This window comes from Dermacentor albipictus, chromosome 2 (assembly GCF_038994185.2).
Source record: "Dermacentor albipictus isolate Rhodes 1998 colony chromosome 2, USDA_Dalb.pri_finalv2, whole genome shotgun sequence".
Taxonomy (NCBI): Eukaryota; Metazoa; Arthropoda; class Arachnida; order Ixodida; family Ixodidae; genus Dermacentor; species Dermacentor albipictus.
Genome location: NC_091822.1, coordinates 114,878,580 through 114,900,785, shown reverse-complemented (window position 1 = coordinate 114,900,785; position 22,206 = coordinate 114,878,580). Strand labels below are relative to the sequence as shown.

Below are 22,206 nucleotides of genomic sequence, written 5' to 3'. Positions count from 1 at the left end.
TTCGTGTAGTAGTTGAAGGAAATATGAACTACAAGAAGGTACTACGAGAAGGTAATTTGTGTCTTTAATGTGCTGCATATCTCGACTCGCCCATAGCAAGTCGTAACACCACGACGATTATTTATGCCTGTTCCGCTCCTTTATTATCGTTTATCGTCGTCACATTGAATAAAACAATGGAAGCTGCCCTTCTGCCCACTGCTTGGTTTCAATGACGACATTCTGCACATGTGAGCTTAGCCTTGCGGTGAAGTAACCTCGCTAGAAAAGCATTGAACTGCTTCAGTGCCACAAACTGGCGCGAATTTCGCCAAAGCAATTTCTCTCGTTCTTTCAGTAGAAACCTTGCTCTGCTGCTTTCGTTATATAACTAAACTGTCCGTTTTTACGATCTTTTAATTTACCTCTCATTTAGGCCGAACATACTACTTCGTTTCCTAACTCTTAGGGGTGCTTGTATACTATTATGATCGGGCAGTTCTAATGGTAATATCACTTATTTAGGGAGAAAAATTAGGTGCTCGCTTTGACTGAGTGTATTAAACAGTGGTAAGTTGAGGGAATCCTCACGTGACTAACCGAGTGTGCAGCTCAATATGAATATCGGAATATTTGGAAAAACGATGAGTAAACAAAATAGGCCTCTCAGAGTTATCATTTACGGCAAAGTACGAGACCTACCCCGCTTTGTTACTTTTAATGCATCAGGTTTAAATGCAGCCTGAAAGAAAGCTACAAGACATTAGGAGGCAGATAGATATGGGGAAAAAATCGCAGTGACTTGAGAACCTTGCTGGTGACAATCACGTGGGTGACCTCGTACTGTCATCTTTTTTTCTGAATGTAAGCTTTTATATATCTCTCTGCACTTCCCTAATTAAATAACTTTACGTACTCTACAATCGTCGTCGTGTCGTGAGCGGAGGGTGCTTTTGCATCCCGTGAGACAGTAACGGCAAGTACGAAAATGTTGGCACGAGCACTGCTGGAAAACAACGCACGGCATGATGACGGTGCAAATACCGTAAAACGCGCTGCGGATTCTTAGTTTGCAAAGGACACAGTCAGTGGCCAGACGGCTCAGTGCCACCAAAAGTGCGACCACGACTCACTTGACAAAGTTTTGGCGCACTATAAGACAGGCGTCATGCTAAATTTGACATTACGAGCGGTTAGGGTTAAAAAGTTGCTACCGTTACCCGCAACAGGCTGACTGTGATGGTGATTCCACTTTTCTCGAATAATGACAGCATAAAACGAATATTCTGGGAAGCACGAAACTGCGCACCGCAACAAATTTGTTTGAAGCCACTTGTAAGGACATCGCTCTAAAGTAATATGAGGTCGTAGTGATCGATGTTATCTAAAAACAAGTTACTTGTTTGTAAGCGATCGATGTTCTTGTAAGCGATCGATGTTCACATGAAACAAGTTGTGTTCATTGGCCCTTGAACCCTGAACAAGCACTGGCTAAATTTTTCTTAATTTGCATTTTCGGCTCGCATTACGGCTTTCTGTCTTTTCAACGTCATAATTTTCTACCTACGTTATTATAGGTGTGTTCGTCTCTTTTCATGGTTTGATAAACTTAATAAATTTGGATTTATGTATGTCCCTATACGAGCCCTTCATGCTCTCCCAGTTTTTTAATGAAGCCCTGCGTGTCTTGGGAGACCTGCTTGTAGGCTTGGTACCCGGATCCCAGCATTAGCTGAAAGCTCCAAAATGATATGATTTGATAGTAGACAACTCGTGATCACACTAACAAATATTCAAAAAAATTTACTCAACACAACACCACTAAACATTGCCCAATGTTGTGGTTTTATGTAAAAAAAGCTTGTAGTTCGTTTCACTTACACATCTCCCATCGGGATTTTCGACGTACGCTTCCCAATACGGTGTTTCCGGAGGGAGAGACTGAATATTGCATATCGTTTTTCTTCCTCGAACTGCACCCCCCCCCCCCCCCCGCCCTATACCTGTAAAATGGCCGGCGTTGACCTCCAGTCCCCCGTTCGACAGCATTTCTTTCATTCAACATCACCTTAAAGTGACCCATGACAATAGATCACCGAGGTTTGACGTTTCTAATTGTTTGTTCAGTGTCCTCATCCATAGTTTTGGCTTGATTATTGTGACTAGATATGCGTGCAAAATAAGGGGCTATAGCAAATATATCCTCCACTGGTCATCACCCTCAATTTACTATTATCATTGAAACGGAAGCTTACGTGCAAGACCGTTTGTCAATACAATGCTACAGATCTCACATTTGAATGATATCAGAGACACGAGAGAATATAAAGGTGAACCTCACCCGAGAAAAGCACGAAATTACCTGGCTTAGCATTGATATACAAGACAGAGGTTCTGTGAAATAAAGACGAAATGTGGGTAGACGATAGCCTAGTTTTGGTACAGTCTCGTACAATATCCTATCAATAAAAAAATCGAAATTGTATGCACCAAACAAAAGCCCGCCCATGTTTACTGATGAAGCCAATGCAGAAATGTACACCAGGGCACCAAGATTATGCAAAATTTGTTATGCTATACGTATGCCATCATTATCGCGTTTGTAGCTCAAAATGCTTATAAGTAAGCCTTGCTCTCGATTCAGATAATACGTAAGTTGAATAATAAGCACATGCATCTTTTCTACTTGCATGAGTAAATGTGTTTCAACACATAACTTCGACACGTACAGTTCCAAGAACACTGACCTATATAGTTGATGCTACCAGACTAATTATTGGATGATCGTTTGTTTTCTGGAGACATCAATAAAATGTGCACTGTTTTCGGGCAGTCACTACTACAAGTGTTTTACATGATGTCTGGACAAATTTGTTGACATTTGCCTCGATTCATTCAGCCGCTCCAAAGCTTAGCACCTTACAATGGTGCGTAGGAAAAGTATGAATTATATTTTTTTCTTCTAAATATCAACATAAGTAATTTCTGGTGCTAATTCCATCATTTTAATGGGTCAGTATTCTAAGACAAAGTATTTTCTAGAAATTCGCTGTCACCAACATTGTGGTAGGATGTTTCAAAAAACTGCGACTACCGACAAATGCGCTATTTTGATGAAGTTTCTCACATCATGTAACACAAAATATGTTATCTAGAAGAAAAAGCTATATAGAATACATTTCTGCAGGAACTTTGAAGATTGAAACACTTCTCCTAAACAAAAGCTATGTTGAATTTGTTTCTGTAGAAACTGCGAGCCTTCAAATGATCAGGTGACTTGACTAACAGCGATGGAATACTTTTAAAGTGCGACCTACAATAAAAAAGTAACTTTTCCACCTAGACAACGCATTCGCAAAATGGCGGCAAAAAATGATTTCGCTTTCCTAAGACTTTACACTTGCGATAACATCATTGAGCTATCTTCCATGCTCTATGAGGCCTAATAAGAGTAATGGAGTATAGGTTAAAGGTCATATTATCTGGTTACTTCTACGCCAAATTTACGTTTCGGTTTTAAACATTTTCCGGCCTTTTACCACCTAAGAGAAGAGGACATAAAGCGTGACTTTGAACGGAATATTTTATAGGCTTCAAAGTGATTCTTGTCACCACCGTTTATAATAAATCGAAGTTGAAGCAGTGAAAGCAATAGATCACCCACACTAAGTCGCAAACTCTGACCAATCGTACAATTTTTGGCTCATCATGACAATGCCCATTTTTGTTTCAACCATCACTTCCGCCAACCCAGAAGTAGGTGTTCTTATTTCACTTAATGCCAGTTTCTCAGCAACGCACACAACTCTTCCTCAACTGTATCTTCTGTCCACCACAAGATGAACTTCGATGGAATTTTCTGCAGGCTTTCCACGTGACTGGTCATCCATAGCCTCAATTTGACGCCAAGGAAGCCATTAGCGCACGACATGCCGTCCACGTACAAATGAATCTCGGGCAAAGTGCTGCACACTCTCGCTGTTGCATGTTTCACATGCAGCTCTTGTTCTCCGAACACACAGTATATGTGAAGATTCTGCAAAGTGGCCATCTCAAAACCTTCTACGCACAATTATGTTTCCATCATCACAGTATCTCCCACAAGTGAATTATTTTTTTTTTCATTTCAGCTCTTACGATGCATGAAACATGCTCGACCACACAGCCGTTTTACCCTTAACTGTAGAGCGATTGCGCAGTATAGCTGGCCTCCATTTTTTTCATTACTTTTTTAAAACATCACACAAGCGTCCTCGTCATGAATAAGGCGTGATGCCTGATCACTCCTCGCCCAGCTTGCAACGTAAGACCATACTCCTGATTAAATTCCTTTGCAGAGATGGGTGGAATAACAACAGGATTGCACACTTGCTTTCTTCTTTTTTTTCTTGTCATGCCATTTATTGTGTAGTTTCTGAAGAAAGGGGGCAAAGAAAGAAGGAGTTTTCGTATAAAAGCGCACACAAACAGCACTCATTCAGCAGTTGGCTCAACAGCATCTCTAAAGTCACCATGGTAAGAATTTCTCTTCACGAGATGCATAACTAGCCGAGTGAAACTTACGATGATCACCTTAGAAAATAGGTACTGCTGGCGCACTTTAACGCACCATTCTATGTTCAAACCTTATATACGCGAACACAGCGCCTTATTCATTGTTTCAACAAGTAACCGTCTCTAAAAATTAATTATAACGGCATACATTTTTCCATTTGTTAAGAAATAACTTTCGCTTATATTACGGCACCCATCAAGTGTTAGAATGCGAACTGAACAAAGCCTTAAAGCATTAAAGTTGTTAAACGCAAGGTTTGCGCTCCTGTGCCGACCATCATCGAATTCTGGAATACAGGGCCGGTATTTTCCAGCGATGCATTTTTCGATTCTATGCTTTTTCAGGCTTTTCGCGCTTGGCCAGTGGTCAGAACGACGGTCTGCCCACATTATCAACGGGATCAGGCGGCCGTGTGTGGTGGATGATAAGAATAGCATAGAATAAGGCATAAGGCATCACTACAAAATAGCGGCCCAGGACGCTATAACGTAAAACTATTCCAAACTTTTCTATTCCAATTCTGTTCACAGCCCTCCACAATTGGTGAAAAATGTTTTGACGACCTTCACCTGTCTGTCACGCGACGTCACGAAAACCGCGATAGCTCCCTATCTGATGTGACGTGTACACGCTCAATATGCATGTTTTGACCGAACAAAAGAAAAATAGTTATGTCTGATTCGACGCGGTTTCGCCATTAGCTCTCGGTTATTTTTCAAAGGTTTTCGGGCTGCACCCACTTGACCTGCCTGTCACGCGACGTCACAAAACCACAGAAACTCACCGCGTCAAAGTGAAGTTTACGCGATAAAGATGTATTAATATTCCTAAAAAAACTGAATTTTCTTCGGAATAGCCGCAGGCTGCCCCGTTCCGAAAAGAATAAAAGATGGCTGCTGCCGATCGCTCAGGCAGTGGCTACTCGCTCCTGCCGTAGTGCTAGGGTTTATTTACATGCAATATTTTTTTGTGTGGGCATGTAACGTTTCGGAGCACTTTCGGCACGCTTACCACCTCATTCTGCCAACTCTTCTTTGCTGAGGTTCCCTTTTAGTGTCATTCTTAAGCTTCCGTTGCATGCCAACCCGATTGTCGACGAGCCACCGCAAGCTATGTAAGAAAAAGCGGACCAATCGCAGACTCCGGCACCACCCTCTTCGTCCGGTTATCTATATTCAGTGCACTGGCTCGGCTCCATCGAATTGCTTTCCACTTGAGCGTGCTGCTCGCCTCTTGTGAGCCAATCAAATAAGACAACCCACTCAGTGTAGGCAATATTACTCGTTTTCCAAACAAACAAAAGTCACCTCCTATGAACGAGGAGAGCGTTTGATTGATTTATTAGGACAACCCTGCAGGTGACCGCCCGATGCTTGCGTTCGCGGTTACGCAAATTTGACGTCATAAGCTTGGATAAAAAAGCAAATCGGAATACTTATACGTTATATGGTCCATAGTTTGCGCGAAACATCACTACTAAACTATTCATAGTTTGGTTATAGTTGTCAAACGATTTAGCTTAAGCTTTAGACAACACATCAACGTCTTTCTTGAAAGAAGGCTAAAAATTAGCATTATGCGTAAAAAAACAAACGCATATCGAACCTGTGCTAGCTGAAGCTATGAAGTGATAAGTAAACCTCACATAAAAGCGCGCTAACACACAAAATACGCATGGCTCTCCAGATTCAGGCCTGCGTCCTCCTGGCTCTTGCCACCAGCGCTCTCGCTGGCTACACCGGCTACGGATTTGGCCCCGGCTATGGTCTCGGCTACGGCTATGGTGGTCTTGGACACGGCTATGGTCTCGGCTACGGCTATGGTGGTCTTGGACACGGCTATGGTCTCGGCTACGCCGGCTACGCTCCAGCTGTACACACTGTCGCTCATGCTGCCCCTGCCGTCGCCACCGTCGCCCGCGCTCCAGTCGTCACCTACCCGGCTGCCCGAGTTGTCGCTGCTGCTCCAGCCGTGACCAGGTTTGCTACCACCAACCGCGCCCCAGTCGCCACTTACGCCGCTGCTCCAGCTATTGCCACCTACGCTGCTGCTCCAGTTGCCGCCTACCACACCGCCCCCGCTTTCGCCACCTATGCCACTGCTCCAGCGGTCGCCACCTATGCTGCTGCTCCAGCCGTGACCAAGGTTACTACCACCTACCACGCCCCAGCTGTTGCCACCGTTGCTCACGCTCCAGTCGCCAGCTACGCTGTGGCCGCCCCAGCCGTTGCCACCTACGCTGCTGCCCCAGCTGTTGCCACGACCACCGTCCACCACACCCCAGCCGTGGCCACTGTTGCCCACGCTGCCCCAGCTGTCGCTGCTAACCACGCCGCTCCAGTCTACAACTACGGTGTCGGAACGCTTGGTTACGGGGTTGGCCACTACGGCTACGGTCACGGTCTCCTCGGCTACGGCCTGAACTACGGCTATGGTCTTGGCTCTCCCTACCACTACGGTGCCCTTCTCCGCAAGAAGAAGTGTGAGTAAATATTTCAGTCCATTTAGTAGAACCTGAATTTATGTAGATGGTAATTTTGCATATGGGACGCTGAATGAAGACGTGGTCTTGTGCGGCTGGGGCAGAGAATATTGCATGGAGCAGAGAAACAAAATACAAAGAAAGGCATGCTATATACCAAGAACGTTTTGCTGCTTTATGCGAAGGCGGTTTCTTACAATACTTCCGTGTATTTTCCTTCTTTACAGAAACCCTCTCACGGTAACTTGTTTGAAGGAGAAAAGCTATATGCATCGACCTCGACATTCCGACATCTTACATAGTGGACGCAATGGAGAAATAAATGTGGTCGCCAAAACAAGCACTATCTCGCTTGCCATTCTTTTGTTTTATGTTTCGCCAAGCTAGCTGGTGTGCTTGCCAGTTTGCATGGCGCAGTTTCGCTAAGTGTCGTTTAATCTGAAATGATTCTGAGGCGATCGTGTAGTAAAATAAACGCATAATTGTATCGCCGTGGACACTTATGAGTTTTTTTTTTCATTTTTCAAAACGCAATGGTTCGTGCTTGCAGTGCTTTTTTGATAAATTGTCCTTGCACTTGGGTTTGTCCTGATAGAGCTCGGCTTAAGGGCCGTTCCTGCGTTGAGCGTTGGCGTGCCTCGTCCTTTTTCTGCGTACCCGACCGAACGAGCACAGTGAAGGATGAAACACCGAACGCGGAGCACAGCGGGGGATGAGAAATCGCGATAGCGAAGACACCACGAGTAGGGCTAAAGCAGAGGAGTATAGCATGGCGAAAGAGTGCGAATAAAAGCAGACTACCGCACGGGACGGTGAGATTACGGAATTGTATTCGAGCGCAGTTCTTAGGTGCCCGTTCCTGGGCTGAGCATCGGTGTGCCTCGTCCTCTTTCTACGTAACCGAGCGAACGAGCAGAGCGAAGTATGGAAGAGACAATGCAGTACGAAGAGGGGGATAGGGGTCCAAGGTGGCGACAGCGAAGAGAGCAGGAGGAGGAAGTCAGAGGAATTCACGTTGTAGCGCCACAAGCTGCGGCACCGGCTTAGAGAGTGAAAGAGAAAAAAAAAAACACGGGCATGTCCCACGCACAGTGGGAATTGATCTAAGCAAAGCTGTATCGGGTGTTTGCTTTGATTGACGATAATTAGCAGTGATGCTGACTGCGAATGTTTTGTTTCTTCAACGTTTTGTCCAACACGATAGTTGAGGGTTGATAAACATTACCTTGCGTGCACCACTGCTATTTGTTTGCGTAATACAGGTAGACACAATGGAGAGAAGTTTGCTTGAGGCATTATTGTGCGCCATATTCCATATCATCTGACAGGGTTGAGCATTGTCATTGCCTCACATGGGACAACGGAGCGTGGGAGAAGCTTGAAACTTGAATTTATGTGGCTGTACGTGCCAATACTGCAATCTGATTATGAGGCAGGCCGTAGTGAGGTACTCCGGAATAATTTTGACATCTTGCAGTTCTTTGAAGGATTGACACAAAAAGGTTCGATCTTGTTTTCTCCGCTGCAATAAGTAGCTAATGATCCAGTAATTGCCGCACGAAACAGCATCGGCTTCAGAACGCGACAGGTAAATATTTGGATCCTTGTTTGTGCCGACCAGTCTAAGTTTCGGTTTGAAGAGCAACGACACGGGCAAAGGAACGAATGTGAACACAGCTGGACACATGATCGCACAAAACTGTGACGTGCGCCCGCCAACGCTCTCGCCGGCGCCAGAACTTCGTCTTGCTATTTCGACTGCTACGCCCGCATGTGCTCTGCGGTTGGATTGGAAAAGCTTTATTAAATGTCTTGCATTACGATGTCCTCGCCATCATCGTCGTCCTTGTTTACGTCATCCAGCGGCGACTATTTCCTGCTTGCGTTTGTCGCCAGCGAATCAGACATGGCCGACCACATTTGATTGGATCCACTACAATGCAGCGACTCGGAAAGCGCGGTTAGCGACAGCTATCAATATGCATACGCACCGGTACAAGTAGTACGAGCCATACCTCCAGAGCACTTTGCGAATGAAGCCTATTCCGTAGCAGGACACAAGGCGAAGTAAACGTTGGCACAGCGTCAGGTTTGGGGGTATGTAGTCTTGGTGGAAGGCCATTGGACTTGTCTAAGCTCGGCCTGTTTAGTTTATACCAGGCACGCTCGAAATCAAACTAGCAAATCTGGTGCTCCTCAGTGAGGTAGGTTCCATGCGTCCAGTGGCACGCACTAACTTAGATCGCTTCTGTCGCATATCAACGCCGAGCAAGCCATGCAAGCTAGCGATCGCTGGGAAACAGTACATAAGCCTAGCTTGCTAGCCGTCGGATCCGAGGCCGACGGCCCTTGCGACTCATCCGCAGCTCGTAATAAAGCACCTGTATGCTTCAACACAATCAACGTCTGCACATTTATGTCGTTCATCAGTGACAATACACTTGGTCTTCCCGACGCTGTTGGTAGCCACGAGAAAACACGTTAGCCAGGCGATAAGTATGGACAGCTGGGCTAGTTGGTTATGATTAGCATTGTGAAACATAGTTCCAGGGCACATTTGAACAAGGACGAGGCGAGAAAGACAACACGAACGCCGGACTTCAACTGAGTTTTATTCATTGGAAACAGGGCTTTATGTACACAGGGGGAGGGGGTGGGGGACTACTACTGCGCAGGACCACTGAAAAATATTTCCTTGGTCTAGGCAAAGGTCATCACAGGTGTCAAAACAAAAATAAAAAGAGAAACTTTTCCCTCTTTTTTTCTCTCTTCTATTTACGTCACTCAGTAAAGTGACGTAAATACTTTACTGAGTGACGTAAATAGAAGAGAGAAAAAAGAAAGAGGGAAAAGTTTCTCTTTTTATTTTTGTTTTGACACCTGTGATAACCTTTGCCTAGACCAAGGAAATATTTTTGAGTGGTCCTGCGCAGTAGCAGTACCCCATCCCCTCCCCCTGTGTACATAAAGCCCTGTTTCCAATGAATAAAACTCAGTTGAAGTCCGGCGTTCGTGTTGTCTTTCTCGCCTCGTCCTTGTTCAAATGTGCGCTGGAACTATGTTTCACAATGCTAGCCAGGCGAGCCGCTTCGCAGAGACGATTGCAGTGAAGGCTGCGCTGAACGCTTGCGAGACATAATCACGGAAACGATTTACTATGTCACGCAACGTTTTTTAACATCCCCACTTTCGAGGTCACTTTATGAGTTATTTCACGTTAAAAACAAATTTTAGCCGATTTGTGTGCCGCCGTCAGCGGCGATAGAGGTCAGCGTCACGAGCAGGGAGAAAAAAAAAAAGAAGGACGCCAGGAATATCGGAGCGGCGAGAGACTTGTTCGCAGGGCCCGCCCCGATTGCAGTTCAAACTCGTGACGTATCGTTTTCTCGGTTGTTTACATTCCTTTCTTGTTGTCGATGTCGCGAGGTGCTGCGTTTTGTGGTTCGCTGTGCGCACGTACAGTAATATTGATCTTAAATATGTTCTAAGCTGCATTCGCCGTTGATATTGTTACGGAACAGCCGCCACAGTGTGGCTGCACTGAGGAGGACGAAGACGACGTGTGTGCTGGCTTGATATAGCGTCGCCATTTTGACAAGACGATCATTTCTTGTTGTCTTGCAGATGTTTTTCTATTATAAGAAAACGACTACTCGAAATCCCGCATCGCTCTATTGATCTGACTTTATCAGTGCCTGTGATCCTATCTTTTGGAGCCTCCATTGTTGGGTTCAGCAACAGAAATGTTTGCTTGGCGATCCAAAATTACCTCATTGAAACTAATCGATTTCCATGTTAGATTGATCGTTCTGCCTCCCAACCATATCTTTCTTTTATTTCTTATCTTTTATTAATTATTATTGTTATTATTATTATTATCTTATACCCGGTTTTCATCTGATTATTTCCTTTTTTCTCCAAACACAAAACGTTTAAACTCACACGCCCAAATTGTTAACTCCCTTGTTATCATTATTATTTTAGGCACCTAATTAAACCGCCAGATTCTTGGCCAATCCCCCACTGTGGGTATGTGCCACGGCCACTCAGGACAACAACAACAACAACAATTTTGGCCTCCGTGAGCTTACCAGTAAATAAATTGTAAATAGTATTCAGCTTCAGCTTCACGTAACATTGATTTGGTGGAAGTGGACGTTCCCCGTGCCCGTCATGGAGCTTCGCAGTGGTCGCAACGGCGACAATGCAAGTTCGGCTCCTGCTGGCGGCACTTCATCTACACAACCGTCTCCGCCTGCAGCCCCAACCTACGTCGCCGTCTCAGCACCTCGGGATCTTGGTGTTTTCAATGGAGTCGGCAGTCCTGATGTTGACGACTGGCTCCGCTTATACGAACGTATCAGCACCAGTTACAGGTGGGATCCGACTATTATGCTTCCCAACGCACTTTTCTACCTCGACGGAGCTCCATTGGCGTGGTTCCAGACTCATGAAGAGGAGATCTCGAGCTGGGATCTCTTCAAAGACAAGCTATGCGACCTTTTTGGCAATCCGTTTGGTCGACAAGTGACCGATGTCACGTATGAAATCATCCCCGCCGATCTCTGAGCGTCATCATCAGCTGCAAGTGACATCGTTCACGTGGCAAGACTAAAATCATACCACACACCTTTCACCGCGGATGTATAGATTAAGCACTGGGACGGTGCTTCTACAGCCGGGGGTGATGCTACGGAACAGCGGCCACGGTGTGGCTGAGGAGGACGAAGACCACGTGTGTGCTGGCTTGATATAGCGTCGCCATTTTGGCCTCCGTGAGCCTACCTGAAAATAAATTGTAAATAGTATACGGCTTCAGCTTCACGTAACAATATTTTGGAGACGACGCGTGTGCGCACACATAAATTGATCTCACACGTTAACTATACTTCAAAATTTTGTGTCTGTAGTCCTTTAACGTATCCCTAAGTCGAAGTGCGCGAGCGTTTTTTATTTTGCGCCCACCGAAATGCGTTGTCTCGGTCAAATCCGCGACCTCAAGCAATGTCATAGCCGCAAAGCTATCACAGCGGACAAATACGTGATTATTTGACGTGCGACTGCTTCCATTGAGTCACGCAGACCCTGCGGCGCGCTTTAATTAATGGCGCTTTGCTTCTCCAAGCCCTGCGTAAGTTGTCCGCTAGACCAATTCACATGTTGTTCTTTTTCAGAAACCCCAGAAACGCACCGCACCGTACCTTTACCTTAAGTTTATCCAGCGTTTCTTTGCCTTCTCGCATCACTTCTAGTCTACCTCATCCCCACTCCTTTATTTGTATGGGAACTGCGAGTGAAGTTTGGCAAGGCTGTTATTCACTCGTTTCACGACTGCGTCGGTTCTACCCATTGTCTGCTTCCTCTCCCACCTCCTCTCTTCCATTATATCTATAGCTCCCCTCTTGACTTAAAGGTAAGTGCTTGCGCGATGTTACGGATAATTACAGCATTCAAGAGGCTAACCTGGCGACGACCCGGGCGCTCCAGAGGGCACTGTGCACATTCGACTCAATGCGCTCCAAACGACTTCCTTGTGTCTCTTTTCTTCTCTGCCACGTTCCTTCGATATATATACATGCTCTGTACCACCCTCGACGTGGTGGGCCGGAGAGCACAAGCAGCAGTGGGGAAAGTCGAAGGAAAGGGCACCTTTAAAAAATCGGCTGGGGCTTAGCTAAGGTTACGCCTGGATATCTCGAAGCGTGAATGTTCGGTGATGCTTATGGTTTAGGTTATGGTTATGCTTTATGATTTAGCCTATGGTTATGCTTACGGTTTAGCTTATGGTTATGCTTTATGATTTAGCCTATGGATATGCTTACGGTTTAAGTTATGGATATGCTTATGGTTTAGCTTATGGTTATGCTTTATGATTTAGCCTATGGTTATGCTTACGGTTTCACTTATGGATATGCTTTGGTTAGCTTATGTTTATGCTATACGTGGCCTTCTGTAGTTATGCAAATTCCTTATCAATGATATATACCATATGTTATGCAGGATTATTAAACTTCTTAATTTATCATTGTTTGGCACATTGTCTTGCGATTTCTGTACAATCATAAACACAGCTTTCTGTATCGGTAGTATCACTCTCTTCTCCTTCCATACTGAATGTGCACGCCTACTTACTGGCAAGCGATTATATAGTCGGCCTCCACGATAAACATGAGCTTGCGGCGAACATCAAACAATGACGCAGAGCACGTGGCAGTGGCCACCTGCGCCGACTCCGAACACGCTTACAGAGCCAATTCTGACATACGCCGGCTCGCGCGAAGCGCGGTGTTGACTATAGCGTAGTGAAGCTTGTCGCTTCAAAAACCAGAAACCTCGCTTTCGCGCAAAGCGTTCGCTGCGAACGTTTCATTCCGTTTGTCCCAAGCGCGTAACCTTGGCCACGCGCGTCGCAGCTCTGGCAGTCGGTGCGATGATTATTCCGTTGCCCGAATATATAGCGAAATGAAAGCACCTATAGAGCTGCGCTCAATTTTATACTAGGGAGCATTTCAATCAACGTTGAATTTTCTCGAAGCGAAATGCAATTCACGTATCTCGTTTGTCTGAAATCGTCTGACCCTCCACGCATGGGTCGCGTCTGCGTTCCGAATAACGCGCCTACATGCAAGTTGCGCGGAAGTAGGCAATATCTTTTGTAAGTATAGATTTCGCTTCTGTTAGGATTGTACCGTCGAATGTTCTCCGACAATTTGCTTTAATCCAGACTCTCTTTTCAACCGCTCATATACAGAAATTTCTAGTCATGGTTGGAGGCAATCCATGAAGATATGCGAATGTACTTTGAGTCGCGTATGCTTTATTTCATTTATTTAAAATTTTTCTTGCAGCGGCAGTTCTTCTTTCCTATACATCGTGAAAACACAATCCGTGATAGCAGTATAGCATCTGCGCATCTGTTTCGGAGGCCAAAACCAACAACACTACCGATCAGCATCGACAACATGCGGCTGTGTACTCGTGCCGTACTTGGTTGTGACACTCGTGAAAAGCGCGTCGGTCGCACAAATATGGTGTTCATCACAGCGATGATGATAAGATTCAAACGTGGCATAAACACAGTTCACTGTAAGAATCTTAAAACCTTTAAGTGCGTTTGCTTGTCACATTGGTAACGTCCCTGCCTTCGAGGCCTTAAATATTACGTTCAAGGGGTAAGATCAAATTATTTGTGGGAACCAATGATGACATCCTGTTTGCCGACTTTTCTTGCAAGTAATAAGGATGGCAGCTGTCTCAGATGGTTTAAAAACTGCAATAAGTAAAATTTCAGACTTATGATTGGGAAATTCTCCTGTCGAGTATCTTTGTACGTCCAAGGCAGTAAAGTGTTTACAAAGGGTTTCAACTACGTCTTTTGTCTTGGCACGTATAGGTAGAGCTCCATTGTCGTCCTCTATAAAATTTTTGTAGGGCCCTACCTAAAGTTAGGGGTGATGTGCGTATGATAAGGAAAACACCCTTAAGCGTGTAAACATTTTTACATTTTAGATAGAATGCACCAAGAATTGGGCGGTTGGTGGAAATCAGCCTGAAAAGCATCGACAACTTCTATGCCATCAAACAACGTCGCACTTACCTAGGCAGGGAGCTTACATTGTAGCTCGAAGGATTTGCAGCTGCCATGTACAGAATATCACGTGAACCAGGTTATTTGAACCAAACATTAAAAATATGCAAATGCCACGTAGCCGGGCAGATGCAAGGTTACAGTTTTTACTGTCCCTTGGAGATCCTCGGAATATTTATTTGCATTCCGCCGCATTAGAATTAGATATGTAGGCAAGAAAACAGGAAAAGGTATGGGGCTTTACGTCCCAAAATTACAATCTGATTATGAGGCACGCCCCACTAAGGGACTGCGGAATAACCTCGACCACCCTGAGTTATTTATGGTGCGCGTAAATCTAGTACACATGTTTCTATCGCATCTTCCCCCATCGATTGCGTCTGTCGGGCCCGGGATGGGCTTCGATCCCGTGAACTCGTGCTTAGCAGCTCAAAAACTCAGTCACTAAGCGACCGCGGTGGGTAAGTAGGAAAGAAGCCCGCCAATGCACGAAAAATTGCCGCGCGACTGCCCGCTTGAGGCATTTCACCTGCATTGGAGGGCTTGGAAAAACGGTTTTACATAGCATGCATTTAGCAACAGAAAACTTTTTAGATGGGTTTTTCATGTTCGTCTACAATTTTCTCATTCACAAAATTCATTTATTTATACATTTTAGACGCTGATCATTTGATTAACGCTAGGTATTATGCAGGCAGAATGCAAAAGAAAATGATATGAATATCTCCAAGCGACAGCAAAGTACATAGCCTTGGTTCTTACAGCTGCGTGACATTTTCATATTTTAAAATTGTGACTCGAGTTACGTTGGACACTTGTTATATCAGCACTGGAAATATTCCGGGAAACATATCGCTCAAGTTTCCCATGCGGCACTGCGTGATTTCACCTGCAACACTAGTCGTAGTAGGGTAATTTTGGCTTTATACGTTATAATATACCTCTGGGATCTTCAAAATAATTTATGAAGCCAGAAAAAAAGGAAAGTTTAATACAGCAACTACCTCATCACCGGCAGCCCTACGTAGTGATTTAGAGATGAACTCCATTTTTAAAAAATGCTGTATGGAGACAAACACTTAGGACAACCTCAAAGGACAAGTTGACACGTTGGTTAGGTAAGTGCTTGGGCGTTATACTGCTTAATAACTAAGCAAAAATATGCGTGTTTCACTCAAATTCACAAAGTTTGAGGGGCAAAAAGTAAAACGCAAAGTGGTTACCCTGACCACAACGCCACCTCTCATTGATTCACGAAGACTATATTGACCAGCCATATTCACACTGTAAAACGTTGGACCCCCTCGAACAGAGAAAACTCTATTAGCAGACGCTTTGGCTGAAAAGCGGCGAATAAAATGTTAGAAACCCAAATGGAATAAATACATAAGTAAGTTTAGCCTATCCAGGCAAGGCGAGGCTGAGGTTCCAACAGTATGTCCATATAGCTAGTTAAAATTCCTGATCATGTATTAGTGTCATACAGGAAGAAAGTTGCATACATCAGAAAGAAGTAAAAATAGGACTTATAAATGTCATTATAATTATCTATCTATCTATCTATCTATCTATCTATCTATCTATCTATCTATCTATCTATCTATCTATCTATCTATCTATCTATCTATCTATCTATCTATCTATCTATCTATCTATCTATCTATCTATCTATCTATGATGAAACTACGATGTAGGTCTGCAATGTGGAAAAGTGATGCAGTTGCAGTAAATAAGTTCATAGTCGAACGAATCAGTGAATTTTGCTTTCTTGGATGCTTTGTTCTGAAGTATTCTGCACGTGATGTCTTTGTTGGGAATAGTTAGATATGCGGGCAAGAGCGTTTATGCAATTTCACATATTGCTCTCCCCAAGCCCTATTGATCAAAACGCGCTCAGCAAAGTATTCTCATAATAGTGAAAGTGGTCTATCACTAAAAACTCTGCTACATTACGCCTTGCGATGGACTATACTACTGAGAGTTAGCGGCGAATGAATATCTAGCACTACGCGTGTGAAAACATGATTTTGGCTTCCAGCGCATGTTACCGTACCAACTCGCCCAACTGTCTATCCTTTTGCGTGTGAAAACCTTCTGGCTGCAATTCCTGATCCAGACTAGTGCCCAGGTTCTAGCGCATTGGGCACATGTCAATTTAAACAATTCAAGCGGAGGATACGCTATGAAAGACAATATTGTCCCCCTATGACAGTGGCGACGGATATGCGATGCCCTCCAGCGCTCTCGGTCACCTCGGCAACTGTAATAATTTTTGTTGTCGTGTTGCCATGGTATTGACGACGCAAGGTGGAGGGGGGAGGGAGTGAGAGACTACGCGGAGCGTTAGTTTGGATTCCAAGTGCACATACAATTCCCATGGCTGCAAAAAAAGAAACGCTGAGGTCAAATGTTTATACCCTTACGCTTCATCCAAACAGCTCTGCATATGAGCCAGGAGATTCGTGTCTTGCGTTGCTAGCATCAGCACTGTGCTACAGAGACTAGCGCTCTTGACGATCAACCATCTCCAGATCACACCGTGACGTATACACTGGTTTGAATGAATTGGACAGTAAAGTTAAAGGTCGGGCTTTTATAAAAAATTTCCGTTGCTCTCATTTCATGTATCATCATAGTGTGCCGTCCATCAAGCCAGCTTTGAAAAGTTTGGTAACTGCTGGGACGTGGTTTCTGCTAAACAGAAGCAAAGGCTGCGCCTTCTCCGTCACTTCAAGATCTTGTCCTAGCGTTTTGTTACAACTATACAGATTCCTAGTAAACTGTATGGTTATAACACCGTCACAGGAGCTTTACCACTGCTTTCAGCATAGCTTTCTTTTTTCAATGTTTCTTCTTTCAGTAAAAGCTGCCATTTTTTTCTGATATGCGGTAACTCTCACGAACGTGAACTTCTAGCCAGGGAGCTCAATAAACCACAGAGCGTGCAGCCTTGTTCAAAAATTTTCTCTTACTTTAAATTTCCTTCGTTCCAGCCTCAGCCGCCATTTGCGGAGAGAAAGCAAATTACGTGTGATTTAAAAAAAGCAAAAAATATTCTCCTAGGCTATATATAGCACTAGTGGAGTTGCTCTACTTCGAGTTATCATAATGTGGCCTTCAGAAACACGAAAACTGACACAATACTTTTAGCACTGTTTCATTATTGATACTCCATGTACTAAATAACAAAAACTCACTCAAGTTGTTCTTGTAAATAGTTACCTGTTGAGCGATTAGAAGAGCTGCTTCAATTATTCTTTCGCGCAAAACAGAGATGATTTTTTCTTCTTGCAATCACGGACTACAGCGATAGAAGAGTACAGTTTTATGACCTCGTAAACTGCCAGATTGTTTGCGTGCTCCATGGTTCTGCATTTCACTTGGCACCCAGAATGAGTGTGCCTTGAAATCTTATTAATTAAATTATTCTGCTTCGTAAAAGCCTCAAGCTCTATCATGCTTTATCATACATCACTTATGATATTATTAGCACTTCAAGATTTCAGGTAAAGGGCTGAAAATTGGAGGGGGGGGGAGAGGGATCACCACTGAGTCGGCCGACTGGCGCACCCTGCTGCAGCTTTTGAAATTGCATGCAACTGATGGTCATTATCGTGATTATTCAGTGCGATTCAGCATCTCGTTTGAGTTTTTCAAATTCTCATTGAAATGAAGAAATGGATAGGACTTGGTAAGCTGTGTTGCCGTCAATATTTGCATATTATATTAATGTAAAGTACCTTTCAAGAAAGGCATTTTAAAGCAAAATTTACGATTTTAATTCATAATAGAGCTCGTATGTCTGCTGCATAACAGCGAACAGTTGTTATTACCGGGCACTTGATGTTTTGCTTTTGCAGAGCCCAGCAATTGTGAATTTACTTTTGCAAACAAAGTACTTAACGTCAAAGCATTATAATCTTCCGAGGTCAATTTTATTACGACAACATATTATTGTTCTAGTTTTTTATCACCACCATCGTTTTTGAAGCTTCCAAAGGTTGCTAGTACTACTGTCAAATGTGGTATTTCATGCAGTTTATGACAGTGCGCTATGGAAATCAGTTACCACCTTGCACAAAATGCTATATTGCATTCATCTTTTTAAAGCTGAGATCCTTAACTTACGACTTCAATAACAGCCATGTCGCACTTTATTGACGCGACGTACGATAAATTACGTCATTTTTTTGGCTTTGTCCTCTAAGTCCCAAAGAAGCGAGAAAGGCAAGTGGAAGCACTTTTGCAGGAGACATTAATTCGAGTTTTTTATCGCTTCCGTAGGCAGTTTGTCACTCTTTATATGACTGAGAAGAGCAATATAAAATTTCCTTAGAGGACTTATTATCTATTTAGGCAGTCGCCGAATTAAGATTGGCACTTCGACTTGTTTCTTTCTTTCTGCCACAATTACAGGGAAATCACAAAACTGCTGGCTGTATTTATGCACTCTGTATTTATGCACTCATGCCTTAGATTAGGTTAGAAAATACAGGTTAGGTTAGAAGGAAAGCGAAATATACGAGCGCACTAGTTCTCAAAAGCAGCAGTTCATGGAAAAAAGGTTTATGTGATGTCGCAAATTTTTGCTTCAATCATCAAGTTCATGTGTAACTCAAACAACTTCTGCTTCTTTCTTGTTAATCTCCACAAGTGCTGATCAACGTGAATACGTGTGCACCAACTTCATCAAGAGCTTCAAAGGCTTTACGAAATGATCACTTATTCCTCCCCTCGGTTGCCCACCACCATAGACATCAGGGTGCGACATGTCGTCTGCGTACAAATGAATCTCGGCCGAGAGCACTAGGAACTTTCACTGTCAGGTCTTTCGCACGCAGGTCTTGTTCTCAAAGCACACAATCCAGCTCACGATGCTGCATCGCGGCAATGTCATGGCCTTCCAAACACAATTATTTTTCTCTCTCTAGGCCGTATCTCCACATCAGCTATTTATTTTTCTTCTTCCATTTCATACCTTGCGACTAACAGAGCCTGCACCATCACACTTTCCGTTCAGTTGTACCTTGATCATTACGGAACATTAACTGTAGCGTCCCCTAGCATTAGAGGAGCTGTCTATTTTTTTCGTTATAAATCCTTCTCTAAGACATCTCACACGCGTCCTCGTCAAGGTTAGGGCGTGATACCTTATCACAGTTTCGCCAGAGTCTACTCTATCCGAGTACTCCGGTTTTACTTGACGGAAACGGACAGAATAACATATATTTCAAACTCGTCTTTTTCATTTTTCCTTTTAGTGTATTTTTGTGCAAGTTTACCGTGAGAGAGTGTGATGGAGGAATACCTTTTCGTATAAAAGTGCCCACGAACAGAGCTCATGCAGCAGTCGGCTCAACAGCAGCACATAGGTCACCATGGTAAGAAACCCTGTCCTGCAGATCCATAAATAGTAGAGCGCCGCTTACGATTATCACCTCAGTGACGAAGAACTACTGGTGTTTTTCACGTACCGCTCTATTTTAAAGCCTGTATGCGCAATTATAGCAGCTTAATGATTGCTACAAAGCTAACCTTTTCCATAAAAAATTTATGTTTAAAACAATGTCTAGATATTGCGAGGAAACGTTCTTAAACCATTCTTTAATGTTGGCGCACAGCAAGTATCCGAATACGCTTTGAAAAAAGCACTAAGCGGTTCAATGCCAAGGTCGCACCTCCTCAACAAATTTGTTTTAGTACTTAAATAATGTTTGCACGAAACATTGGTCGTAAGCAATACATAACTACAATATTCTCATCAATTGGGTAGATTGAGGCCATAATTGAAGAGTCTTGCTCAAAATTAACAGATAAATCACATTATACATAGAAGAACAACCACTCGCCCATCGTGGTTGCTTACTGGTTGCAGTGTTAAGCTGCTAAGCAGGAGGCCGCGGGATTGACTTCCGACAACGGCGGCTGCATTTAGATGGGCACAAAATGTGAGAACGCCCTGCACTTAGATTTAGGTGCACGTTAAAGAACTCCAGGTGGTCCAAATTATTCCGCAGTCACCCGCTACGGCGGGCGTCATAATGAGGTCACGCTTTTGCGCATAAAATCCCTTAATTTAATTTATGAACAAGCACATCTCATAACATTTATAAAGAAAGGTATCCGGCGATCAGTACAATCCGACAAAAAAGTGCATTATCGTATTACATGCTCATGATTTTCCAGATCCGCGCCTGCATTCTCTTGGCTCTTGCCACCAGCGCTTTCGCTGGCTACGCCGGTTATGGCCTCGGCTATGGCCTCGGCTATGGCCACGGCTACGGTCTTGGCTACGGCTACGGTGGCCTCGGATACGGCTATGGTCTCGGCTACGCCGGCTACGCGCCAGCGGTGCACACTGTGGCTCACGCTGCCCCTGCCGTCGCGACCGTCGCCCACGCTCCAGTCGCCACCTAGGCTGCTGCTCGTGTTGTTGCCGCTGCTCCAGCCGTGACCAGGGTTGCTACCACCTACCGCGCCCCAGTCGCCACTTACGCCGCTGCTCCAGCGGTTGCCACCTATGCTGCTGCTCCAGTTGCCACTTACCATGCCGCCCCAGCTGTTGCCACTTATGCCGCTGCTCCAGCTGTCGCAACCTACGCTGCTGCTCCAGCTGTGACCAAGGTTGCTACCACCTACCACGCCCCAGCTGTTGCCACCGTGGCTCACGCTCCAGTCGCCAGCTACGCTGTGGCCGCCCCAGCCGTGGCCACCTACGCTGCTGCTCCAGCTGTTGCCACCACCACCGTCCATCACACTCCAGCTGTGGCCACTGTTGCCCATGCTGCTCCAGCTGTCGCTGCCTACCACGCCGCTCCAGTCTACAACTACGGTGTCGGAACCCTTGGTTACGGCGTTGGCCACTACGGCTACGGTCATGGTCTCCTCGGCTACGGCCTGAACTACGGCTATGGTCTTGGCTCTCCCTACCACTACGGTGCCCTTCTCCGCAAGAAGAAGTGTGAGTAAATCTTCTAGTCCTTTTTGCGTGTATATTTGTATCAAACTAGTCTATAGGGAAGTACGGTTTAGGGCAGTAGGGCTTGATTCCCGAAACATGAATACAGCGTTAACCTGTTTTGATGGCAGTCTGTATTTATTTAATTGTTCGGTTTTCGCAAACAAAAACAATCACGAAGACCATCCGGAGAACTAGCTTTCGATTGCAACCAAGGGTGCGAGAACATCTACCGGCGCAGAAAAGTTGCATAAATATGAATAGTCAGTGAAGATATGGAGATGAATTAGAAATTTTAAAAAATGGGTAGAAGTTGAGTGAAGAACAACACAGTCATTATTCTGCAAATTGGTCACAAATTAGCACAAAATTTGAGCACAGCGGTAGGATATAATAGCGAGTCTGGACTTATTACCTTCAAGGATGCTAGTGCAGATAATAAAATGCCAGATAGGTGCCATTGAAGTTGTATTTCTTGGTCATTTTGTGAATACGGTTTCTAAATGTATGTTCATTTTATCTTTGCAGAAACCATCCAACAATACCTTATCTGAAGAACAAGAAGACACGTTATGGGCATCGACATCGATCTGTCGCCATTGTAAATACTGAATGCAATGGAGGAATAAAATTGAACTGCATAG

General features: G+C 44.4%; 1 pseudogene; it reads left to right on the top strand.

Annotated features, from left to right (window-relative positions):
* The first annotated feature begins 1,989 nt into the window (after window positions 1–1,989).
* Window positions 1,990–21,573, top strand: LOC135910978 (ice-structuring glycoprotein-like; annotated as a pseudogene).
* The last annotated feature ends 633 nt before the right edge of the window (window positions 21,574–22,206 follow it).